The 27,934-nt window shown below is 46.8% G+C and overlaps 1 pseudogene; it reads right to left on the bottom strand.

Annotated features, from left to right (window-relative positions):
- Positions 1–8,324: 8,324 nt before the first annotated feature.
- LOC136495476 (DEAD-box ATP-dependent RNA helicase 6-like) lies at positions 8,325–20,958 on the bottom strand (annotated as a pseudogene).
- Positions 20,959–27,934: the final 6,976 nt, after the last annotated feature.

Raw genomic sequence — 27,934 nt, 5'->3', positions numbered from 1 at the left:
CGCATCTTATTTTTCACAAAGCTTTTGCTGGTCAAATTTTTAAGTTTTTGAAAAGAGTTCTTAAACTCGTATACTCATTATCAACTCTGATACCTACTATGGCAGAACTGTCTAGAATAACACACTTTTAGAGGTGCTAGTATTCCACTAGACACTAAGCGTCCCAAAAATGGGCTAAAACGAGCAGTTCCGCCGAGCACACCCTAAAGGGAGAACTTGAAATAATCCACGTTTTAAATCTAGGATCCAATAATGAGTACGAGCTTACAATACTTAGTCCATTTTATACAATATAGAGTCTTATAAATTATTTATTACAATACCAGAGTTTAGAGTGCGATAATTAAATAGCGGAATGTAATAATTATCTAGCGAAAATGATACATGGATCCATCTATGCCCACCAGAAGAATCCTCCACACAAGAGCTAATTCCTCAAGATGCACCTGCAACAGGGTAAAATAAACCCTGATTACATAATGTACTCATAAGACTTACCCGACTAGTAGAAATATTTTTTCAACTCTCAAGGATATGATGGGCAATATGGTTTGTTGTTTTCTTTTGTTTGCTAAAAGTATTACTAATAGTGCGTCCTTAAGGACAAGTTTTATTAGAAGTCATGATTACTTTATTAGCTAACCATTGTAGGTAAGCACCTATTCTACTTTCAAGCAAGAGTTGAGCGATCAAAACCATTTTACCACCTTTCATCTTCTAGTTCTTACTATGGTACTAGACCATAGCCAAGTCATACCATCTCACAGAAAAAGTGATTCATGAACCAATGTATCCCAGCTGGGTACCCTGAAATACATGCCCCGTTCGTACCCTAGGCACAAACGAGATCAACCATTCCACTCCTATCGAGGGGTCCAGGTCCCCATCCAAACTTGGACTCCAAGCCCCCACACTTGAGACCCGGTCTCAGTATGGTGCTTAGACCTCCACCTTTCTCTGCCTTCAATCAGTTGATCCGGAAAGAGTCAGAATCCATGACAAGAGTGCAACGAGCCTTACCACTCCCATAAGCAAGCATGTGCTTAGGATAATAAGTCTATGACCTGACTACCATCCACAGCAACAGACAGTCCTCAATCGACATGGATAGGGAAAAATAGTGTAACAAAGCTAAGCCCCATGGCTGTGGGATGCAACTTATTACACCCACCGATACCCATACCATATCCTTGCCTAGTCTCCCTTTTCTTTTCATCGTTTTATTATGAGAGCAATAGTAATCACCTATTGTGAGTAACGACATGTTACTCATGCCACCGACAACCTAAGCATAGCAGCTACTCAAACCTACACTAGTAAGACTCTTAGCATATATATATATGCATGTGGTTTCCATAAAACTCCTGCAATGTAAATACACAACACATATATATACGGTGTATACGAAAAATAGGGGTTATGCACCGGGCTTGCCTTGGGCAGGCACGGTGTCAACTGCTTCAGTTAGTGGTGGCTCTAGGACCTCCTCCTGCACAAGAATCTCCTCCTCGTACACCTCGACAATCTCCTCAAACTCATGCTCACCGGTGGTCACAATCTCCGCCAACTCATTCTCTATATGCATGCGATGATAATGTAATAATTTAATATTTAAACAACAACAACTCTTAAAATAAGAACACATAGACTATACTAACAAGCTAGCTCTAATATTTAAGATACTAAGCTAACCATCAGCTCTATCAAATCAAGTGTCAAGCTCACCCTAACAAGTGCTTTATTTCATAAGTCAATACTCTTCTTTTATTCATATTAAGGTTTAATGGATATTTGGGTACCCTAATAAATAAGCTACTTAGGGCTACAAAAATTACAGTAAGCACATAATAATACAATGTAGCTACTATAAAAATTTTAGGATTAAAGCTATCGCTAATTTACCACAAAAATTCCTACAATAATTACCCTAATAATATTAAGCACTTTCAAGCGATTTAATAAACCTTACTACCAACACAGATATGTATGAACTAACTATACCAACAAATAGATAATAATTTTAGGAACCTAACAAAATTAATTTCACAATTTTTAGACACCTATACGATTTTATATTAATTATAGAAATCTAGCTCAGAAATTGAAATAGAAAACTATTACTAATTCCTTAAGAAAAAGAAAAACAAATCCAACCGCGTGGCCCACAAACGCGCGGCCCACGCGGGCGTGGCCCACACATGAGGTGGGCCACGATAGGGAAGCCCATGCGCGCTGCTGCTTTTGTAGGAACGTCCCCATGCTATCTGATATTAACGCAACCACTTTGCGCACTATTTCTACATACAACGCTTATGCATGAAAGCCCTCGCATCAACCTGTCTTCAAAACGGAATGGTCCCTGACATCCCCACGCTCACCGGTGCGGCATTGACAGGCACTAATCAGCTACGCTGGCCAACTAGGGACCCCTACGGCGCATCTCAAGGGCCGATGCTCACCTACGGGCCAACGCGCGGTGATGTGTAGCCATGGTGCTATCGGGGCAGTAGAGATAGCGAGCAAGCATCAGGGACTCACCACGGACTTAGAAGAAGGGGTTAGGTCAGAGGCGGTTCGAGCAAAGCTGGCCACGTGTGACCAAACGGTACGGCAGCGCTCCGCGATGGCACGACCGCGTCAGTGGCGTCGAGGTAACGGTAGCGGTTTGGCTGAGGTGCGCAGGTTGCAGAGGAAATTGAGGCGAAGCTAATGGCTTAGCTAGGCTGGCCTCTAACAACCTTGTGGGGAGCTACCACTCGTGTCAGCCAAACGTGGCCTTAACGGCTCAGCGGCGAGGAAACCACCAAATTGGAGCTTGGCCGGGCTCGATTCAAGGCGGGATCGGGTCGGATGGCTAAGGGGGTTAATGGCAGAGCCAGAGGCATGATGAATCGAGCAATGGTGACCTTTCCCTGATGGGTTTAATGAACGGCGTCGCGTGGGGGTAAAAATGACAAGGAGGGGAGGGAGGTCAGCCTGTGCTCGACACGACGTAGTTAAAGACGATGGCTGCTAGGGGGTACGGCTGTCGCGGTGGCATGGGCGCACATGGGAACGCCGTGGCTGTGAGCATGGCCATGGGCTAGGCAGCGAGGATTCCATGTGCACACGCGACCGTGGCAGCACCAACGGATAGGGCCACGCAGCGACGCAGAGCTATAGGGGCGTGGACGCGATGGTGAGGCGACGACAGTGGGTAGCTAGGACAAGCCTACACACGTGTAGGCAAGAGGGGCGACAGTGGTGGTAGCAGCGTGGCAACGAGGTGGGGCAGCAGTGCGGTGGCCAGCAGCTGTAGGGCAATGACAGCGGCTCGCTAGGGCTGGCCACGGCCAACCCACGGACAGACAGGCCGATCGGGCTTAGCATCGAGGTGCGCGGGACGCGGCCAACGTGCGACGTTGAGCGGCCGTGCAAGGTGACAGTGCACACAGGCCAGGCATGTGACATGCATGAATTTTAAAGCGCGTCTAAAAACTAACCTAACACAGTTGAAGCTAAACTACCTCGATGATGCTAAAGATGATACATTAGTCTACCATGAGGAGCAAAAACACAGCATTGACCTTTAGCTAGATTTTTAGAATTAATTCACCAACATTGCATTGTCACACTGTTTTCATACAAGAATTTGTTGTTTTGGGCTGAATTTGATTTTAAGTTCCATTTCTAAGCTATTAAAAATACTAGTTAGCAATATTATTTTTCTAAGACAAGAGTTGCATTGTCGTCTACAAAGTTTGTACTTCCAACTTTATTTAGGTACCACACATATGTTCTATAATATTTTTGCTCAATAAAATTTTGTTTTCAACCGTACTTGATATACATAGCTATTGAATCAACTTTCATTTAGCATTTTTATTATTCATTTTAGGTTACAAGAAATTTATCTACACACTTTATCACATGCATTATCACATAAACATGATGCTCATGACAAGGTTAAGTAGGTTGTTAGGGTGTAACACCGAGGGTGTTACACTATGCCCCTCCAGTCGATGCCGCGGCCGCCCCGGTGCCACTCCTGCTCACCTCGGGCATAACACCAACCAGCTCCTAGCGCATCTGGCAGAGGGCGAGGCTCTTCTTCAGTGCAAGCCTCAGGAGAGTCCCATGTCCTCCAATGCTGTGAAGGACATGACGGTCAGTTTACGACAAAAATTCGTTAGAGCGAAGGAGCGAAGAAATTCATAACTCACCTCGACGCCACTAGACGGTGATGTTTTGAGGTCGGCTCGCTCGACCCCGGCCGTACCTCATTGGCACGTTGCCATTTCGAGCCTTCCCTCTGCTTGGAAGACCCGGACAGAGTGGAGCGGGCAGATCCCACTGACTCTAGGGGTGCCTTGGAAGGCCTGGATGGAGCAGAGCAGCCTGATTCTACCAACTCTAGGGGCACATCCTCCCCCTCCTGCCCTAGGGTATGCCACGAGAAGGGCCACACCCATGGCAAAGATGAGTCCTCTTCCCCACCTCCTAGCTCATCCCATTGGACAGGCAACTCAGAACCGTCGCCTCCCTCTTCTTCTTCTCCTTCTTCCTCCTCCGAACCATGCCGCCGCCTTCCTCGATCTAGCTCCACCCGCTCCTTCGCCCGTCGCTTCACCTTCTCCTCATCCTTCTTTTTCTTCCTCTTCTCATCTGTGGCGTGGTTCACAGCCCTCACGGTCACGTGCTCTGGCAACGGCGCGATGGAGGCCCAAAAGCCCAACCCCGCCAGCTGCTCGACGAAGCCCGCATCCGGCCACATCATGGGATGTTTCGGGATCAAGAACACGGTGTCAGACTCCTCCATCGCTCCATGATGCGCTGCGTGACCTGGCTGTCGTGGAGCAACCCCTAGGCAAGCATCGTCCCATCAAGCTACGCGCCAAGCGTCATCCCATATAGTGGGAGGGCGCGCGCCACCCTCCTCGCATGATACGTCCCGATGACACCGGCCCCACGAAGACCATGGTTCTTCAGGAGCGCGATGGCGTCTAGGAGGTCGTAGAGCCTCTTCTTTTCCTTCTCAGGAGGTCCCCACCCCCACACCGGCGGCGCCTCTTCGATTAGGCATCCGGTGAAGTCCAGCAAGGGGGCGGCGACGGCGTTCTTCACGTAGAACCAAAGCGCGTGCCATCCCTTGTTGGACCTCAATAGCGGACAGGTCATGTACTCGGCGGACCGGTGGCCCCAGAGGTGGATACCTACGTATCCCATCGGCACCGATAGGTCCCCACTTCTCTCCCTTTTCTTGTGCAGGGAGACAGAGAAGAAGTACCTCCATAGCTCGAAGTGGGGTTCGATCCCTAGATACCCTTCACACAGCGCGATGAAGGCCTTGATGTGCTGGATCCCATTGGGATTCAGGTGCTACAACTCGATCTGGTAGTGGGCAGCAGTCATCGGAGGAATGGGTGGGGAGGAATCGTGAGTCCACACTCGTGGAAGGGCGCGAAGGATACGACGTAGCGTCAAGTGGCGCCGACACCTCCTCACGACCGGCCACGAGCCACTCCACCGCCTCGGTTCTCCCACAGAGAAGACCACGCTTGATGAGGCCCTCCATGCGCACGTGGGTGACATCGAAGCGATACCATGACTCCATGGAAAGCAAGGGTAGAGGAACGAGAACTTCACTGGCGATGGAAGAGCGAGAGCAAGAGATCCGAGCGCTTGTGGTGGAGAAGCGGAGAGGATGAGGCTGCGGTTAGGTGCATCAAATACAAAGGGAAAGACCCCTAGTTATAGGGGAAGGTGGAGCGAGAGGCGAACCATCTACCTCGATCGACACGCCTACCGCGCCTTGTCACTTCACCTCTCCGGAAGTCATGTGCACGCCACCCCCGGCCACCCTTCGATGGGCCAAAAAAACACCACAGGTAAGGAGGGATACGAAGTTGAAAACGCTCCCATGGCCATTAAGGCCTAGGAGTTCAAATGTTGGTCCATCAATGGGTTCACAATCGCTCCGGGGCACCTTTAGAGTGAGGGGTGGTTAAGGATGGGCCTGCTAGTGGCCAGCACCCGGACGCACAAGCGCCACGGGCATCCCGACCCATGTTTGAGTCTTGGCCAGTGGACGGTCCATGGTTTTTCCTCAAAGAAAGGCAACGAGCCCTTGGGACCGGTCGAACAGACCCGAGAACTATATGGACTAGCCGTTAGAAATCTAGAGTCGATCACTAGCTGACCCATGCCGAACCCCCATGAACAGGAAGCCAGGGCCCCACTCGGACTAGCCCGTTAACAGCTCACCGAGCACCATGATTCGTCCATCGAGGAAAACATGGCACGGCTCAACCCCTCCGTTTTATCAAAAAACGCTTGAGGGAGGACGAACGCAAGACGAGTTGACCCTTCGACTGGACCCTTGCTAGGCGTAGGGGCTCGGGGGAAGTTGGACTCATAAGGAGACCGAATACGCAGTCGCATGACAATGGCGGATCGATCAAATCCTAGGGAGGGATCAAAATCAAGAGAGATCTTTTCCGACCCCCCGAATCCCGCAGTTGCATGCTCCCGAAGAATCTGAACGCAGTGGAATGGAATCGCGGCCCTACCAAGACATCCCGCGGCTCGCAAAGGGAGATCAAGACCCTTAGAATCTTTTCGTCTGAAAAAAGCCTTCAAAGGAGTATCCTATTCCTCTGTAGGCTCGGGGGCTATTGTCGGGTATCTGTATTAGGGATACCTAGAAGAAGGAAGCTGATAGCTGCAAACGCTAACTCACCCGGATGGTCAAGAGCGTATTTTGGCTTTGTCCGACCCCGAAGGTACGGGTTGTCCCGTCCGACCCCGAGGGCGCAGGCTCCGTGTCGCCCGACCCTGAGGGCGCGGGCTATGTGTCGCTCGACCCCGACGGCGCGGGCTCCGCCCGACCCCGACGGCACGGACTTCGCCTCGCCATATCCCTCGAAGGTGGATTCTGCCTCGCCCGAAGGGGGTCCGTACCGCCTCCAACCACTACGGGTCTAAGAGTACGAACGAAGGGTCAAACTTCTGACGAGACCCGTGGCAACGACGGGCCATACCTAAGGACTCACGTCACCAACAGTGTCAGGCGTGCCAGTGCTATGCTACCTAATCCTCGTACCACTTCCGACGGGGGTATCTGCTAACCATGCCGCTCGCCGGAACGGAATGGAGCGCCACGACAGACTGACGACGTCCACATATAGCGCCAGTGATGAACAGGGTCGCGACATGGAGACGTCCCCGTCATCATCTACAGGACCGGCAGGACCTGCGTAAAGGAGATGAAGAGCGCCGCGACCCTGGAGGCCTTCCTCCTCCTCGCTTTTCTGTCTCTCTTTCTCTCGTGTAACCTGCACCTTCCCCCTCAACTATAAAAGGAGAAGCAGGACGCCCACGAAGGAAATGGCTCAACGCTGAAAGAAACTGAGTTCAACTAGACTCAACTCCATTCGATCTTTTCATCATAGACTTGGGACCTTCTCTCTCGCTCATTTGTAACCTCTACTATAAGCAAGTGCCGGTAACACGAGCATGCTCAAACTGGATGTAGGGACATTTCGTCCGAACTAATATAAATCCTTATGTCCTCCGAGCACATCATCTGGGTCAGACGCGCAAACACAAATTTACTATTCGACGGTTCGAAACACTGACAGTTGGCGTGTTAGATAGGAGCCTTAGTTTTATGGAGTCCTTTTTTTTCTTTGGGACGGAGGGCTGGCACACGCGCAGATAAAACGGAAGAACGGCGCTGACAGAGCATATACTGCCATACGCGCGGATAAATACAGCCATACGCGGGGATAAAACGGAAGAACGGCGCCGCTTGATGGCATGCCGCACGCCTTCCACAGTGCGTGCTCAGGAAGTCAGGAGAGTCGCACGTCCTCTTCTTCCAAATTGTTGCTAGGATCACGCTTTGTCGCTCTTGGAAGGGGACTAATTCTTCATAAACAGGAATTTTATCTGAGTCTTACAATAAATCAATGATATGCTAGTACTAAGTTAAAAACACAGTTATTTCCGTGAATAAGAGAGCCGGATCAACCAGAGCCAATGTGTATGTTCCTAGTCATTTTGGTCTGGCTTTATTTAAATGTTTGTGAAGGAGCTGTACAAAGAAACATGTAGGCATTCCACAAAAACTAAAATAATTCCTTCTGTTTGTATGGGAAATTAAACTGGAAATCGTATTCCAGGCTGACTAAAATAATTCCTAATGTTTGTATGGGAAATCTAAACTGGAAATCGTATTCCAGGCTGCAACAGCGCTACCCTCCTTCAAAACACTTGAATGCAGAAATCCAAACATCTATTATTTATGGCGCCTATCATCACCAAGACAAGACACAACAGCTACCTGTTCAAATCAAATGCAAGACATTTATAGTACTTGTCTGGTGCGACCTTTTCATCCGAAAAGTGTAAGTAGAGAGTCAGGTTTCGACTAGAATCACAACAGCAAAAGATACATCATGAAAGAAGGGAAACGAAATTCTGATCTGGGTAAACACGCTCTAGCAGATCCAAACTAGACAACAACAGAATGCCATATCAGCATCAGAACGTAAATGATGATTCAAATACAAAATACTAGAGATGTAAGTCTAATCAAGCACACCCCGGATACAGAGCTTGACACAAATGACATGGCCAAGCGGCACTGCACAGCCCACAGGTAAAAGATCCGTTTGTTTGCACCAAGGTCACAATGCAGAACGTATCAGGGTTAAAATGTCCTGTTGTAAATGCCAGTTGTTACATTGTCGAACACATATCTGGCAAGCTTGGGGGAAACAGCCTGGGGGCAGACCACTTTAACTGGATGGACCATATGCATCACCGAGTCCGAATTTTGATGACCTTGGCTACATGTCACTTAGTTACTGAGTGCCCCTCACAATCACAACTATGGGTTAAAACACACCACATGATATAACAGAATGAAACCTGCAGCATGAATAGAAGCTGAGTCAACCAGGCATCCAGATAGATACAGCTTTGGAAAAACTTTGCACGACTATGAAGGCATTTTTTCCTGTTGGCCAATGCTAGGCTTAATCTGTTATATAAAATTTGGGGTAGTGAAAATTCATGACACCACGAAATCATACAAACTACTACTGACCAACAAATAAAACCTTTTGAGCACTGAAATGTCAACTCCCATTACTACTGCCAAGGTTGTGAAAAGTTAGGAGAAGTCCATGGTTGGATGAAAACTAACACCGCCATCAACTGTAACTAGCTCCGATTTTTCTTATCTAGTACTACTTAAAATATACGGATGGGTTTCGTCCAAAGTTTTTCGTGTGCGCGCCCCATCAAAAGTCCGAGATGGGCGCCCCATCAAACCTCCGTGTCCGAATCTTAAAAAAGAAAAAGCTCTGTCGCGGCGTCGCCTGCTACCGTTCCCCCGTCGCGTCTCCCTTCCACGCAATCGAGTGCAATCTCTGCCGCTTGAAGGAAGCAGAGTAGTAGCACAAGCAAGTAACTTCCTGGGGAGAGATCGCTGGCACCAGGGCCTGGGCCTCCTGTTCGTGGTCCTCTCCGCCATGTTCGTGCTCCTGAGAAACGGCGGCCAGACCACGGCAGGTGCAGGGACGGGATGTGGCCGGATGGCAGCACCGGCCCAGGGAAAAGCAACGCCTCCATGCGTAAGGTAGGAAGGTGTAGACTGGAGAGATAAAGCTCCGCCGCTTGAAGGAAGCAGAGTAGTAGCACAAGCAAGTAACTTCCTAGGGAGGGATCGCTGGCACCAGGGCCTGGGGCTCCTGTTCGTGGTCCTCTCCGCCGTGTTCGTGCTCCTGAGAGACGGCGGCCAGAGCACGGCAGGTGCGGGGATGGGATGTGGCCAGATGGCAGCGCCGGCATAGAGAAAAGCAGCGCCTCCATGCATAAGGTAGGAAGGTGGAGATTGGAGAGATAAAGGAAGGCGCGACGCGTGGCTCCGTCGTGCCGTGTGTGAAGCGGTGATAAGGTGGAGAGAGAAAATAAAAAAGAGAAAAAAAATAAAGGAAAAATGGTAGTATGGACATTTTACACGTTTCAACAACTAGGAGAAACTATTTTATCCAAACATGAAACATTTTCTAACAGTTCAAGCTGAAGCTAAAAAAACTGATTCATCATATAAGTCGCAACAGTTTTGGTTAGAACTAGAGCTCTACCAAACGGGCCATTAATTTGTTCATGTGAAATCAGTTAATCAATATAGAGAGAGAGAGAAAAAGATGCAATCACCATCCGAATGCCTCATCACGGTGAGCTATATGTGTCGCCATGGACATATGTAAAAATTAATGATCCCAGTGCAACGCACAGGCATATATACTAATGGAAACCGTGCTAACTAATGATTTCTTTCTGTCTATTAAAAAAATAGTTGCCCAATTCCTCAAGAAAAAAAGGTGGCCACCAATTCCAAAAAAAAGTGGCCAAAGTGAATCAAAATGACTTAAACAAGTCATCCAAAACCGAATCTACGTGTTCACGTCCGATAAGATTTTTATTGTTTTCTATTCTATAAATATGTCAACACAAGTGTAAAAAAAGGCATGTTCCCGTGTAATGCACATGCACGGGCATTTATCTAGTAAGACTAAAAATGTAACGTTCATACCTGGTGAGCCGGTATTTACACAAGTTGTCTTATTCCTTCAAGAGAGTGGCTACAAGATCACTCTCTCATATCACTATTGGCAGTATATAGCCCGGTCTATCTGAGGAGGTATTGGTTTTATCTCTGTTCCAAGTTCTTGCTCAATCCGATACCTGTAACCAACAGGAAAAAAAAATTATGTTATAGCAGGAAAAAAAAAATTATGTTATAGCAGGAAAAAAAGAGAGAGAAAAGACAACATCTGCAACAGTCATTAGAATGCATACAAGTTAAAGCGATCCTCAGTAGGTGATCAAATTCACAGCCAAACCAAGGTGGCCAAACCTCCCAGATCTACCAACCTGTAAGAGAATAAACCGTCAAGACAGAGAAGCGAATCAACATTCGGTACCATGCTAATTTGCTCAATCATTATGACTAAGGAAAAGCAGAAAAGATGATAACAGGGATAATATTAATACAGTTGTACCAGATGACATGTATTTTCTCTATACTATTTCCAATCAAATGTCTACAGTAGAGTATTATTTCTCCGATACTGAAATGCATCATTGGAATAAAGAATTACAATGTGAACATCAAACTCAAATCTCAATGTTTTCAATGCATACCCTGTGAAGATATGTCTCTGCGTTCTTGGGGAAATCAAAGTTGATTACAACATTGACAGCTTGGATATCTATTCCCCTTGTAAAAAGATCTGCAAAGGGAAAGAAAAAATGTTAGAACCAGAGGTCAAACAAGAATCCACTTCTAAAATGGAAAAATACGTTCATCAGCGAACTAACAGCCTTTGGTGATAATGTGTCATTGAGAGCAAGATATTCTGTCAGGCTAACCTTTTGCAGGCAACTAAGAAAAATAATTGATCTGTTCTCTACCATTTAAAGTTTTATTAGGAGAAAAATTACTCTTTCTTTCAGGCTACAAGATTTCAAGACAACTATACCTCTCTAAAGAGCACACACATCACAATATTGGTCATTCATGGGGTACCAAAATGAGGTAACAATAACAAAATTTAGAGTGTTCGTTTTGTGTTTAGGATTTACTATTTAGAGTCCACAAGCATTTCATCTCTTCATCTGTGGTATCCATATGATGACATGAATGAACTGCCCTTCTGTATAGTAAACAATTTTAGGTAAAATGACAGGTACTAAAAAATGCCAGATCAGACAAGTAACTAACAGCATCTCTTTTTTTCTTTTCTTTTTTTGCTGAAAATTTACTCTCTCCTCGCTCTTTTTGTGAGGCTGAAACTTTAACCTTAATACCAATGCAAAACACAGCTACAAGCAAACATCCAAATATATCCTGGAATTCCGTTTGTTCAAAGGTCCCTAGTTGCACAGAGGTGAACAGTGGCCGACTCAGGGTCTAAGGAGGTTGGTTTGCCCAAATGTCTTTGGACTTGTCAAGAAAGCTAATTTATATACTGAGTTATTGTAAGATGAGGCAAAACAGGCTACATATTTAAAGGACATGGAAGAAATGTCCTCCATATACTAATAATCATTTTACACTACTAAGTTCCAAACAGGTGGTTATTAAAGAAGATCTAAGCAAAGACATGTTAGCTAAGATAAGCGAAGGCATGCTAACTAAGATATAACCTCCATTGTTGAAAAGCAACAACACAGAAGTAATAGTTTAATTGCAGTAAGGAATGGGGAAAAACTATCCATAGTTACAGGTAACGTAGAGCTTATGAGTACAGAAAGGTAATATTTAACTGCCACAAAATACTTCCATCCATTCGAAAAAATTGCAAAAATGACACTCGAAACATTGACTCCTTGATTGCGATAACACTCGGGTGGATGACAAGTGGGTCCATCTGTGTCTATGAATGTGGGTCCAGTGTCAAATCTGCAAACGACCGATGTTTCGAGTCCCATTTTTGCAAATCGCCCAAAGGAAGAAAACAAAAATAAAGCCAGAGCCTAGAAAAGGAAAGTCCGATACCTGTACACACAAGGTTCCTGCATGCACCGTTACGGAAATCATGAAAAACCCTATTGCGATGATCTTGAAGCATTTTAGCATGGATGTAGAAGCAAGAGTAGCCAAGCTCGGTAATCTTCTTTGCCAAAAGTTCAACACGATTTACAGAGTTACAGAATATTATTGATTGGTTAATTTGCAGCTGTATGTAAAAGAGTGATATGCATCAGTTACATATCAATGTATTCCAGGTGACAATAGAGGTGAATACAAGGGGGAAAACAAACCTTGGAAAAGAGAGTATTAAGACAATGAACTTTCTGCCTTTCTTCAACAAAAGCATAAAACTGAGTAATTCCCTTAAGCGTAAGTTCATCCATAAGGTTTATAACATAAGGTTTAGGAAGATATTTGTCCTTGAATTCCTTGACAGTCACAGGGAATGTTGCTGAGAACATCAAAATCTGTCGATTCGATGGGAGGTATCGAATCAACTGCTCAATAGAAGGTTGGAACTCAGGAGAAAGAAGCTTGTCCGCCTACAAGGAAAAAAGCGGCTGTAAGTGCCTATTTATTGAGAAATCTTTCACCACAGCACCAATTCAAACTTTAACTTTCTAATATTATCCTCTCTCTTTTTTCTTCACAGAACCATAGGGCTTCAAGTCTGCATTGTAGAACTTAATTTTCATATATATAATACATAATGACCCATGCAGACGTAGTCCACGTAATCAGATTTGAACATTTTTTTGTTGTCGTCCTAGAATCATAATAGAGTAACTGTTGATGCTCTCTGTCCCAATAGGAATAACAGAGACATAAAAGACATTTTTGTTCCACTTAGTCTCAAATAGAAAAGTTGTTAGATAATCTGCTACATCCCTGTGGGAACACACGGCAGGGGAAGGCAGCGCCGAAAAGACTCCCTGCTGTGGTACTGTAGCCACAGCAGGGGCAGGCGCCGAACGGCTCTCCTTGCCGCACTGTAGCTACAGCAGGGGCAGACGCCAAAGTCAGCTCTGCTGTCACATCTAGTCACTGTAGCAACATGGCAGCCTGACATGTCTGTACTAGTGTTAGATGGATAGAGTTGTATATATAGTTTGCCACTGTAACTCAGTAAAGAGAGCGAGTTCAGTTTGCCATCTCCTCTGCAGAGTTCCGACCAACGCTGGTGCTTGTGCTGTGTGTGCTCTATTCTCCCTCCCTTCTTCTACCTCTAGCCATAGTGTGTGGTCGCCAACGATAGTGTCGTGGTCGGCATCGCTAGTGTGTGCTCGGCAACACTAGGAGTGGTCGGCTAACTCCGTGCCGAAGATCCAGAGACCTAACAAGTGGTATCGGAGCCGTACAAGCGTCGTCGTCGGACTAACCGCTGTCGATGACAGACGGTTTGGAGATGGGCGACAGCAACGGTGCTGCTGTGGTGGCCCAGCCACGACAGGAAGTCGTGCGCATGGTGCGGGAGGTCAGCGGCACCAGTTGGTCGACGGTGACTCGCACCAACTATGGCGAGTGGTCAGTGACCATGAAGATCAAGCTCAGAACCCGACGGCTCTGGAATGTTGTTGACAAGGGCACCGAAAACGAAGAAGACGACATATCAGCGTTGGAGGCTATCCTCGCTGCTGTACCACCCACCGTAGTACAGGGAGCCGTTGGGGGCGAAGAGCTCTGCTAAAGAGGAGTGGGAGGCCATTGCGGCGATGCACGTCGGTTCCGACTGCGCAAAGAATGCGACGGCCTAGCTGTTGAAGCAGGAGTACGCCAACCTCAAGTTCAAGGATGGTGAAACGGTGGAGGACTTCTCCCTCCATCTGCAGACGCTCATCAGCAAGCTGAGGAGCCACGGCGTCACCATCGACGAAGAAGAGACGGTCTCCAAGTACCTCCACTCCGTGCCGACGAAGTACATTTAGATCACTCTCTCCATAGACGATGTTGGACCTGTCCACCCTCACAATTGAGGATGTGACTGGTCGGTTGCGGGCGGTGGACGAGCGCCTGTAGCAAGCGACAGCAACGAAGGACAGCGGGAAGCTCCTGCTGACAGAGGAGTGGGTTGCCCAGAGGAACTCCGGGGTAGCCTCCTCCAGCCACGGTGGCGGTGGCAAGCGCCGCGGCAAGGCTTCTTCGGAGAGGAAGTCGACCCCAACGCCTGCCGACGCTTCGGGAAGACGGGCCATTGGGCACGGGAGTGCCCAAATCGCATGCAAGGGAAGAAGGCTGAGGCTCATCTGGCGCAGGCTGATGATGAGGATGAGGCCACTATCCTGATGGCAACGTTCTGTGCACTGCACGACGTCGAAGGCGAGGAGAAGGAAGAGGTGATGGCGGTGGAAGGGCCTAGGAAGGCTCTGAAGGCTGTCAACCTCGACGAACCGCGCGCCCAAGTCCACCTCGGACGTGTGGGCAGCGAGCAGGAGCAGCAGTGGTACCTGGGCAGCGTGCCAAGTTGTGTGGCTGCGCCGGCTGCTGGGCGAGTTGACCGGCGCGGAAGCTCACCCACCAGCACTGATGGTGGACAACCAGCCCGCCATCGCGCTCGCAAAGAATCCGGTTCTCCACGACCGGAGCAAGCACATCGACGTGAAGTTCCACTTCCTCAGGGACTATGTCGATGGAGGGCAGATTGTCATCGAGTTCGTCGAAACTGGTCGGCAACTCGCGGACGTCCTCACCAAGCCGCTTGGTCGTCTTCGACTCACGGAGCTGAAGAAGATGATCGGCATGGAGGGGTTTCTAGGGTTAGCAGCAGGATTAGGGAAAGAATTGTTAGATAATCTGTTGTATCCCTGTGTGAACACACGGCATGGGAAGGCGGAAGGCGGCGCCGAAAAGGCTCCCTGCTGTGGTACTGTAGCCACAGCGGGGGCAGGCGCCGAACGGCTCTCCTACCGCATTGTAGCCACAGTAGGGGCATGCGTCAAAGTCAACCCTACTGTCATATCTAGTCAGCATGGCAGCCTGACATGTCTATATTAGTGTTAGATGGATAAAGTTGTATATATAGTTTACCACTACAACTCAGTAAAGAGAGCGAGTTCAGTTTGCCATCTCCTCCGCAGAGTTCCGAACAACGCTGGTGCTTGTGCTGTGTGTGTGCTCTGTTCTCCCTCCCTTCTTCTACCTCTAGCCATAGTGTGTGGTCGTCAACGATAGTGTCGTGGTCGGCATCGCTAGTGTGTGCTCTGCAACACTAGTGAGTGGTCGGCTAACTCCGTGCCGGAGATCCAGTGACCTAAAAAAAGCAAATCATTACATGGCCAGGCAAACTGAGAACAAGGTAAAAAAGGGCAGACCCAGTGCCGGAGGCTCCCACGTGAGTGGGGTATGGGGAAGGGAAAAAACCGAGGCAATTAAGAAGGGAAATGAAACTGACAGGAGTAGAGTGTGAATAAATATCATCAATCAAAAAAATTGTAAATGCATTCCTTGTCATTGTTTAATAATACTTCCTTTTATAGATAGTGTTTTCTTTTTGTCTTTGATTTGTACGTCCTTTCATTTCATAGATATATATAATAAGCATAATTATAGGACACATGACCATAAAAATACTTCAGCAAGGATGTTGAAAAATGTGAGTCTATTTATATTAAGAACATAAGTAACCCCGCATGATAACAAATGTAATACCTCATCCATTATAAGCATTGAACACTCCTTCATAATGCAAATGCCTTTCTTTGTAAGGTCCAAAATGCGACCAGGTGTCCCAACAAGTAAATGAACAGGTTGATAAAGCCGAATGATATCATCCTTTAGGCTGGTTCCGCCAGTAGTGACCATAACTTCAATTTTCAGGTGTTTCCCAAGTTCTTTGCAGACTTGCGAAGTTTGCAAAGCCAATTCCCTTGTAGGGACCAATATGACGACTGAATAAGAGAATACGAGAAAAAAGAAGTCAGAACTCAAAAGGTCATATTGATCAGGAGTGTCATGCAGACTAATAATATCTTGAATTGAAAAACACCTTGGATAGCATTTTTGTCTTGGTCAATCTTTTCTAGAGCAGGTATACAAAATGCAGCAGTTTTGCCAGTTCCATTTTTTGCTCTTGCAAGAATGTCACTACCAGTTAATGCAATAGGAATGCTTTCTTCTTGGATAGGTGAAGGCCTTTCAAATCCTTTCTCATATATTCCCATAAGTAGTTCACGTTTCAGAAAATAGTCTTCGAATTCATTTCCCTTGGTCGCAGTAACATCCTGCACAAAGATTTTTTTTTTAATAAAATCAGTAAGAAATAGAGAAATTTATATCTGATACCAATCACCAATGAGAAAAAAAACATAGATACATGGCATACAATGATAAAAAAAAGAACAAAGATCACACAAACTTGACATTTAACTCAGTCAACAATGTGTTCTTAAAAAGAAAAGAAGGTTATAAAATACTGATGGGGTTCCAAATTTGATGGATGTATAATAGTGTAAAGAACAATAGTCTGTTGAGTATCAACAGCATCAAATACCCTGCTTTCATAGTCCAATATCTAATCTCATAGTACCAACACATCATCACTTGTAATGAACACAACAAAGAATGGATACTATATCTTACTCCAAACATCAAAATTTGCAACGCAAGTACACAAGGCAATGTGTTGCCCCATTGCCTTACGTGCATGCCTCACCCATTCTAGTCTGCTGGCTGATCAATTCCACCATCTCCCGCACGATTCAGCCTCCTCCTGCTCATCAATTCCTAGATTCCATCACCAGCTACTGTCACCCACTCTTTGTGGCTCAATTCCACCATTGGGAGGTCACAGGAGGAGGATGCAGATAAAGAGTAGGGATGCAGGTTTTGGGGTCAACCCAACGACCAATCACCCGATATGTGAAAACCGGTAATTAACCTATAGGGCAAACCCACTGAGTCCTTGTGCCAATGTGGGTTTTTATGCTTGGGGTAACTGGGTAACCCAAACAGCCTACAACACCTTCGCGTCAGCACCACTCCCCACAACCACAGCTCCTTCCTCCATCCAGCTTGCCTCGTCGCCGCCCTATTGGGCACTTCTTCCACTGTCAAGCCTGCCTCACCGCCTCCTGCCAGCTGCTGACTATCTTCTGTGCTCTGGAGGCTTCCCGGCCAGCAGCTACACACACACCGTGGACGAATGACAATTGAGGGCGCGACTGCGCGGATCTGGCAGGTGGCCGACCAGGATGATTGGGTGGTGCTTCGCAGTGTTGAGCTCGTAGATCCTGTGCAGGTTAGCTGCATCCGGGCCAGCGGTGGTGCCCTTCCTCCCTCCTAGCTATAGTCCGCTAGTGCGCCCCTACCATGCCTGCGGATGCGACGAAGTGGCGCTGGCATGGGGCTGGTGCGGTGTATGCGGCCGTCTGGACTCCGGAGACCATGGAACATGGAGCTGCAATGTGTGCAAAGGAGCACCTGCTACTTAATATTGCGAGTTGATTCATCTGTTCGCTTCCAACTCTTTTTCTTCCCTCTCAAATCGTGCAATTCTTATACTAGATTTTGCTTAGTTATTCAGATTTGGATTGCTTTCCGCCGGGGTTGTGAAGTGTTCCCCGTTCCTGACTAATTATGCCACCATACTTTGTACATAGTTTTGTTAATCAATTTGTATTTGATTGATCCTCAATCCATCCATGATTGTTTTGGAGTTGGATGAGACCATGCTGAGACACTGTCTGGCGCCATGCAATATGATGGCAAGTTCAAGCCAGAGTGGTCAAAGAAGAGCGGAGGACATGGCAAGCGTCTCGACTCACAAGGATGAGGACATCAAGAGGCCGTCAGTGCTGGTGTTTATTAGGTCAACCCAGAACCCAAAGACCCAAAAGTTGTAGCTGATTGGATCGACCCAAAACCCAACACAGACTGGCTGGGTAGAATGGGTCACCATCTGGGCTGACCCATTACGACCCACCTTCAAGGCAGAGAGGAGGCACCAGTGGGTGCTGTGAATTGGTTGACATGGGAGGTAGCTGCTGCTGTTGGAGCTCTCAGAAGGCATGCTTGAGAGGGTGCTATGCACACGAGGGGCAGGCGGCAGCTGATACACGAACTGCAGAGGCACAAGAGGATATTGCAACTAGGGCTCGCAATGGGTTATGCGCTGCTAGGCCTTGTATTGGGCTTTCAAGTGGCTAATGGTCTGTAGTTGACTAACTAGTAATAGCTCACGTACATTCCCATTTTTTACTTCTCTTATTCAATGCATATGTGTGTAAGGTGTTGCCTCATCTCACGCTTTAGAGCCAAAACCATGACGCCTACCGGGGTCACCACACCTCGCCTTGCTATTAAGAGTTAAGAACCATGTTTGCAATAACTAAACTGTAACTTTATAAGTTTTTCATGATCGGAAACAGAAACCCCATGAGAAGACATAAATTCTTTTAAAAAATAAGTACTCCCTCCGTCCACAAAAGAATGCAATTCTCGTTTCCCAAGAAGTCAATCTGTTTGAACTTTGACCAAAATTATATAAAAAAATACTAACATTTCTGATGCAAAATTAGTATCATTAGATTAGTCATAGAATATATTTTTCATAATAAATTTATTTGGAGACATAAATATTAATACTATTTGCTATAAACTTGGTCAAACTTGAGCTACTTTGATCGGCACAAATCCCATAATTGCATTCTTTTCTAGACGGAGGGAGTAGATTGCTAACTACATCAATAAATGTACCAGTCCATAGCAGTTATTACTATCTAGTACTGACATGGAGAGAGGGAAGTTCTAAAGTGTACCTCTGTCCTGTAGCGAGTATCTGGAGGTGGAAGCTTCAGTCGGGCCTTCCAGTCTTGTGAACTGCAAAAGGATAAAATTTAAAGTCTGGTCTGTATCTATAGCACATACCATGAAGGTCCAAGAAGAATTGAACTGCACATATCCCCAATTCAAGAAACATTTTTCCATACAACTCCATGAAGCGGAAGCACATCCAGAGGATACACTTGCCCTTTCAACTATAACTACTACATCACAAGGCATTTTCAAAAGGAAACAACTAAATCATAAAATGTACTAATCCTACCTACTTTTAGCAACGATGTAACAAAACCATTTCTATGTAGTGGCATATAAAAAACTTCCCAACTACTAACTCATGTCAGAAGGGCGGACCTGGCACAGTGGTAGACTCTCTACACTTGTGAACTGGAAGCAGTGTTCCCCTGAATTGCGGTTTAGTAACCCGTTTAATTGGCTAAACAATAAGTGACTGCCTCTTTAACTTTTACTGTTTAGGTGAACACTGCCAGTGGTCCAGGGTTCGAATCAGCCACCTTGCAAAATAAGCAAGGATAAGGCTAGCTCGAAATTCGCTTCCCCAAACCCCACCCCTTGTGTGGGAGCATTTCGGCAGTGCATACACTTTTACTGACTCAAGTCATTGCGGTGACCCTACATGCATTTAAGCAAACTAAACTGGAAAGAATAAGAACCATGTTTTCCTATGAACAAAGCTCACATCTACATGTTTCTCCAAAATATAAACAATAGCATGCTCCATCAATTGTGCCACAGTACGCAATCTTATTGACAAAATTACTTCATAAGAAGCAATCTCTGGATTATTTAACAAATGATGTTGTGTTTGGTACGCTTTCCACAAAACTTATGATCAGACGCTATAATTCCCCTGTCTAGCACCATAAGTTGACTACAAACACTGAGCGCTCTACCACAAAAACCGAATGGTATAATTCCGCCACCTAACCAAATTTCAAGTCCATAAATCACACAAACATGAACCCTCTGTATCGATATCAAATAAGTTGCAGACATTTCACGTGCTTCCATCACCTTGAATCGATGCTGTCGGCAGCAGGCAGCGCCCTCTGTGCGCTGGCTTCTACGGCCTCGCCAGCGATCTGATTGCGCCGAAGCCACTGCTGCGGCTGCTGCTGCTGTTGCTGGTTGTGGTGCTGCGGCTGCGGCTGACGCTGCACGAACTGCTGGTGGTGCGCCTGCGACGGTGGCCGCGGCTGCTGGTGGTGATGCTGCGGCGGCGGCTGTTGGTGGTGATGCTGATGCTGCGGTGGCGGTGGACCGCGGCCATAGTAGTTAGGGTTCCCGCCGCGGCCGTTTCCCATGCCGGGAGGGTACCTGGCCCGCGGATCCATCGCAGCGAGAAGCGCTCAAATCGAGGAGAAATCAGGCCAGCGGGTAGATCCGACCCGAGGACGACGACTCGGCAGGAGGAATCAGGTGTTGGATGCTCGAATTGGGAAAAAAATTCTGGGGCTGTTTCCGTGGTGTTTCCCTGTTTTGGCGAATTCGTGGGTAGGGAAGGGCCAGTGGGAGGATTCGGAGGAAGCGTCGCGCCGTCGCCGACTCGCGACGAACTTGAGCTAGACGACGGGCTAGGGCAACGGCGAACTTGGGACGACAGAGTTGGAATTACAAAATGGCCCTTCTTCCTCTGCACGTACGGTTTTTTTCTGAAAAATACTGTTCGGCCAGGAATTGCCGTGGCAAGAAAAACACTGTTAGGCTAAAATACATAACTGTTGATTAATTCCCAATTCAGACCTCGTTTCACACTAAAACTTTATACCATGTCACATCGAATATTTAAACAAATACATAAAGTATTAAATATAGACTAAAAAATAATTAATTACATAGTTTACGACTAATTTACAAGACGAATCATTTAAGCCTAATTAGTCCATAATTTGACAATAAAGTGCTACAGTATATATGTGCTAATGCCGGATTAATTAGGCTTAATAAATTAGTCTCGTGGTTTACTGGCGGATTCTGTAATTTATTTTTTTATTAGTATCTGAACACCCCTTGCGACACCACATATAACATTCGATGTGGCATCCAAAACTTTACACGCTAGATCTAAACAAAACCTCAATTGTCTCTCGATTTGCTTTTCAACCATGAAATAGTATTTTTCTCTCACAATATTTCAGCATAAGCATACAGGGATATAAAGTATCGTTCTGGGATAAGTACTTTAGAATTTTAGATATCAAATTCGTTTATTTTTTCCCATTCTTCTGCAATCACTAAAACCATGTATTCTATGAATTGTTGGCACGTGAATAGAGAGAAAATTGATGTTGAGACTTGAAAAAATTGTTAGTGTGTATTGATTTTTTTTGTGCAACTATGTTACTTCAAATGTGTTGAGGCGTTGGCGCCCCACGGGCTCCTACCACCCTTTCCCCTGTGGGTTTGTGGAATAAGTTTGGTGCTATCTAAGCTCGGTCGTCGGACTGAACGAAGTTGAGGGCCCACTATACATATGGATCGTATGAGACGTGTGCGAGGAGCTGAGACGGATGCGGCTCCAACCCTAGGCCTCTGGCGGCCACCCTCCTCCCCTTGTCGGTGGCCCACTCCACCTCCCTTCACCTCCGTGAGCCCTCCTCAACCCTGAATCTAGGCACCATCACAAGCACGGCCTCCTCAAGATGTGCCACCACTAAGGTTGGATAACGAGCTTGGCTCAGGCTCGTTAAGATAACGAGCTAGCTTGGCTCGGCTCGTTATCCTAACAAGCCTAGAGAGGCAGCTCAGCTCGGCTCGTTAAAAGCTCGAGCTGGCTAATTAAGCTCGCGAGCCCAGGTATAAAAAATACACAAAATATAATATTTGCATTTATCTAAAGTTTGAGAATAATAATAATATAAAAGAAATGCATCTAGACCAGTTACTAGTCAATTTATAGGGTCTAGACCAGTTACCAGTCAATTGTAAAGTGCAAGACATGAAGTAATATAAAAACTAATATAAGTTTTGATACTTTTTTCTAGAAGCTTGGCTCGTTTAGCTCGCGAACGGCTCGCTAAGCTGGCTCGAGTAGGCTCCTTATAGCTGACGAGCTAAAATCTTGGCTCGGCTCGGCTCGTTATCATAACGAGCCGAGCCGAGCCGAGCCGAGTCGAGTCGAGCCAGCCACAAACCTGAGCGAGCTAACGAGCTTCGAGTTTTTCGTCCAGCCTTAGCCACCACCATATCCAACGCCGCCACTAAATCCCCACTGCCACAATCGCCATCCGCCTGGTCCGCCGCTGTCGGTCCCCACCTCTCCTCCCTTCCTCCAGTGCGCCTCTATAGGGCATAGTTACGAGCGCTGATGACCATGACGCTCGCCCAATGGCATCACCCACTGGGCCCGTGCCTTCTCGCAACAGCAGTGCCCCGCTAGCCGTCGATGCTGACAGATCTGATGGCCCCCTCGTCGTCCCTATCGCCGAGTGGCTTCGACGGCACCAGCCCCCACTAAGCTCGTGCCCTGGTAGTGGCGGTGGGCCAGTTCTATGCATCCAGGCGACTGGGTCTGCTAAGCATGCTTAAGCGATGGCGGGGGCTACCCCAAGCACCTTGATGCCCGGGCCCTCAGCACGTAGCCAGTCAGCGGCACTCGACCCGATTGCGACGATGGCCTGAATCCTCGTCCCCACCGCCGCCGATGTTGGGCCCCACCACCGCAGCCGCTGCCTCTAGTAGCTCGCTCTCATCGGCTGTGACTCCCTTCTACCCTTTGGGCGAGCGCACGAAGCACCGTCGGTGGGCGGATGACGACAGCGAGGAGTCCGACGATGACCACACCACAACCTACTTGGATGTTGTTCGCCGACCGACGAAGCTGGTAACTGCATCGCCACAGCCATACATGGTCATCGGGGACACGCATGGCGCCAACGGCGTGGAGCTCGATGGTCGGGGCACTATCGTTGAAGCCAAGAGGCGGCGCAGGCTTCACAAGCATCTTTGAGCATGACCAATAGCTCCTCCACGGGCTACTTGTCCATGATAAGGACGTGGGTGGTGAAGCCTCTCGGGTCGCGAGCGATGGCACACGGCGCTTGCCGGTCCACCAGAGGCTTGGCCCATGGGTATCTACCGGTAATCCCATTCGCATCTCTGCCCAGACATGGATGGCTGGCGCAAGGTCTTGCCATGAGGGACAACAAGTGGAGGTGAGGGGATAGTACCTAGCTAGCCAACGAAGTCATTAACCACCGAGGCACATCCCGGCAGATCTTCATGGCAAGTGCCTCAATTGCCTCTCGTCCAGCGCATCGGGTGGCAACCTACATGTTGCCCCAACAATGTCTGCAGTGTAGGGGATTTTGACCCATTGTGCATGACTGGAAGCAGCCAAGGCACGCGGGCTTTAGGAGCTCAGGCGATGCAAGTGCCATGGGTCACCAGCCACAACGCCCTCTTCGTGGCACCCACAATGCCTGCTCTATTGGGGTAGTGGACCACTATGGTTTGTGAGACTCTAGGTGGGGTCCAAATGGATAGCGCCGCTCTTGCCATAGGTGGTCGCTGGCACCAACGATGGAGGCATCACAAGCGGTCAGTAGGGGCCACCCAGACACCATCCAGCCTTCACCTCAGTTATTGCTAGAGCTTAGGCTAGGCACGGTGAGCTAACCAGTAGACGGGCATTGTCGAGCTTGACTTGTTGATGTTGATGCCATACCTGGACGCCATGCATGATCGCAACATCATAGAGGACTCGATGTTAGAGGAGTTCATAGACTCGCTCACCGGTAGTCGGATCGTCATGTGGCCTTCTCTTGAGTGTCTATTGTCACCTTCGGACGGCCCCCTAGCTATAGGATGAAGTCCTAGTGGTGGTGGCCCCCCTAGCTAGAGGATGAGGACCTAGCAGCGGTGGTCTCCTATGCTGCTACGGACACCACCCCTATGCCCCATTCAGTGGGTAGTGAACTCGATGAAGGCACACACGGAGCATAGCTACCCACCAACTTTGGACCGGTCGAGCTCATGGTGGATGGTGGCCCTCCCAGTCCACCACTATTGGAGACCCACTAGATGGTGGACAACGACAACTCTGCCAGACATCGCCTCGGTAGCTTGATCAACAAAGTGATGCATGAGAGGGACTCCTCATTGATTTGAGAGTTGCCCAAGTAGCCGCCTGCAAAGCCTAGTACTGCTGTTGCAGGAGCGGATTAGAGCCTCTCTTGAGTACCTACTTCCAAGCGAGGTGAGATGTTGATCATGTAGCATATGGGCTATACTAAGGGTCCATCAGCGCCATCCACGGTTGAAAGGTCCTAATATAGCTAGAGGGGGGTGAATAGCATATTTACAAATCTACAAGTCAACTAGAGCAATTTGATTAGTATAACAAATAGCGAAATACAAACTTGCTTCTAGCTCTACAAAGGTTGCAAGCCACCTATCCAACAATTCTAGTTGCAATGATTACTAGGCACACAACTTATAATGTTACTACTCACTAAGAGCTCTCAATCTTGCTACTCTAAAGAGCTCCACTAGATGAACTTAAAATAATAAAGCAAGCTCTCAATTCTAATTACACTAAAGAGCTTGCCACAACTAGTTTGTAAGAATATAAATGAGTGAGTAGGGTGATTATACCACCATGTAGAGGAGTGAACCAATCATAAGATGAATACTAAATTAAACACCAGGAGAATACCAAAGGACAAGAGACAACCAATTTTTCTCTCGAGGTTCACGTGCATGCCAGCATGCTAGTCCCCGTTGTGTCGACCAGCACTTGGTGGTTTGGCAGCTAAGAGGTGTTGCATGAACCTCATCCACACAATTGGACACCGCAAAAACCTACCCACTAGTGAGGTAACTCAATGACATGAGCAATCCACTAGAGTTACATTTCGGCTCTCCGTCGGGGAAGGCACAAGACCCCTCACAATCACCACGATCGAAGCCGGAAGACAATCACCAACCTCCGCTCAACGATCCTAGCTGCTCCAAGCCATCTAGGTGGCGGCAACCACTAAGAGTAACAAGTGAATCCCGTAGTGAAACACGAATGCCAAGTGCCACTAGATGCAATCACTCAAGCAATGCGCTTGGATTCTCTCCCAATCTCACAATGATGATGAAACAATGATGGAGATAAGTGGAAGGGCTTTGGCTAAGCTCACAAGGTTGCTATGTCAATATAAATGGCCAAGAGAGTGAGCTTGAGTTGGCCATGGGGCTTAAATAGAAGCCTCTACGAAATAGAGCCGTTGTACCCCTACACTGGGCACAACACTGGTGGTTTGGGGGTAACCGGATGCTCCGGTCAGTTTGACCAGACGTAGGACCCCAGCGTTTGGTCGCTTGATGCTTGCCACGTGTCATCGGCTTCAAACGCCGATCGCCCAATCTCAACGGTCAAGTGATGACCGAACGTGTCAGTTAGAAAGTGACCGGACGCAGGACCCCAGCGTCCGATCGTTTTTAGTAAGGTTTCCAAACGTGAAGTTTCATGACCGGACGCGCCCGGTCATGCTCGACCTAGACACACACGATGTCTGGTCATTCAATGTTTCCTCTGTGCACCTCATGTTAGCATATGTCAGCACTGACCAAACACACCCAGCCAGCGTCCGGTCACTCTTCGCGCTAGCATCCAGTCACAAGACTGAGACGCGTGCTTACTACTGCTACTGACCAGACTCTGAACCTAGCATCCGGTCACTGCTCCACTAGCGTCCGGTCACTCTGTGAACCCTTGTCTTTTCTATATAGGGTGCCGGTGGCACAGTCGGACTGTCCGCACTCTACGGGTGGACACTCCATCGGTGAAGTTTCTAACCCTTGCTCAAATATGCCAACCACTAAGTGTATCACCTTGTGCACATGTGTTAGCATATTTTCATAAGCATTTTCAAGGGTGTTGGCACTCCACTAGATCCTAAATGCATACGCAATGAGTTAGAGCATCTAGTGGCACTTTGATAACCGCATTTTAATATGAGTTTCACCCCTCTTAATAGTATGGCTATCTAACCAAATTGTGATCACACTCGCTAAGTGTCTTGATCATGGAAACAAAATGGCTCCTACTATGTATACCTTTACCTTGAGCCTTTTGTTTTTCTCTTTTTTTCCAAGTTCAAGCATTTGATCATCACCATGCCATCACCATCGTCATGATCTTCGCCATTGCTTCATCACTTGGAGTAGTGCTACCTATCTCATAATTACTTTGATAAACTAGGTTAGCACTTAGAGTTTCATCAATTAACCAAACCAAACTAAAGCTTTCAATCTCTCCCTTTATGGTAATTGATGACAACTCTTTCAGAAAGATATAAATTGAAATTTAATTGAATCCATGTTGCTTGCCTAAGCATATTTACCATATGTAAAGGATATGGACAAGTTTCATGAATCACAAATGGTAGCAATTGCTCCCCCTATATATGTGCTAAGAGTTTGGATTGTAGCTTGCACATATGCTTAGATAGAAAATATAGGAGATAATTTCTACCGTATGATGCTAAGGTATAAGAGATAGACCTTTGAAAGCGTGATACCAATCGGAGTGCACTAATATACCATCCTTAGCATCATTAGTAACTATATATACACAAAAACTAGAATACCTCATGAGATCAACATTACAAGCAAGGGTCTAGTTTCCATAAAATAAACATAAGTCTAGTTACTTTAGCCTATGCATGCTAGTTTTTCATTCCACCATTCAAGCATATAACTAGCATACACCACACAAGCATGGATATTGAAATTTAGAACTTGTGCTATGCAAGCAAATATATGAAATGCACATCAAAATGCAACATATAAGTTTATGAGCTTGCTCCCCCTACTTGTGTGCATTTTTTATTTTTCTCTTTACAATGTCATTTCATTTGTTTGCTTCTCCTATCTTACTATCTTTGTGAATTTTCTCTCCCTCTTTGTCAACAATTAGCACAAAAGGTGAGCTCAAATTATAGAAAGGTTGGGGTGAAACCATATGAAATGAGGATCATTTTCCTAATTTGGTTCAATCTAGACTACTTGCAAAAGATATTTAACTCGGTTTGATCCAAGGACAAGCTTCTTCATACCTCTAAATAAGGGTTATCTTATACCATGTTGAGTTAAACACTTATAGCTTACTTTCTAGATCAAAGACTAGGTTTACAAGACCACAAACATGTCATATGCTACCACTAGATCATTTCAAGCATACAAGCAATAGTGGTACCATATAAGCATCAAATTCATTTGATTTTCATGAATGAGCCTATTCAAATATGAAATATATCTAGATGCACTAAATATATCCTTAGCAAGGATGTATGCCATGCCAATTAACTTTTACCTTGGATTGCTCGAAGGAGAGGCATGTCATATAAGTGGGGGTGCATCAATACATATTGGAGAAGTCAAGTATGTTCAATTCATTTCTTAGCTTGTAAAACCTCTTTTCATCAAGTGGTTTGGTGAAGATATCAGCAAGTTGATCTTCGGTGCCCACACTCTCAATGTAAATGTCCCCTTTTTGTTGATGATTTCTTATGAAATGATGGCGGACATCAATATGCTTTGTTCTTGAATATTGAACCGGGTTGTTGGTGAGCTTTACGGCACTTTCATTGTCACATAGCAATGGCACTTGCTTGAATT

This window comes from Miscanthus floridulus, chromosome 12 (genome assembly GCF_019320115.1).
Source record: "Miscanthus floridulus cultivar M001 chromosome 12, ASM1932011v1, whole genome shotgun sequence".
NCBI lineage: Eukaryota > Viridiplantae > Streptophyta > Magnoliopsida > Poales > Poaceae > Miscanthus > Miscanthus floridulus.
Note: the sequence above shows the minus strand (reverse complement) of the source record. Positions and strands in the feature narration are given on the sequence as shown.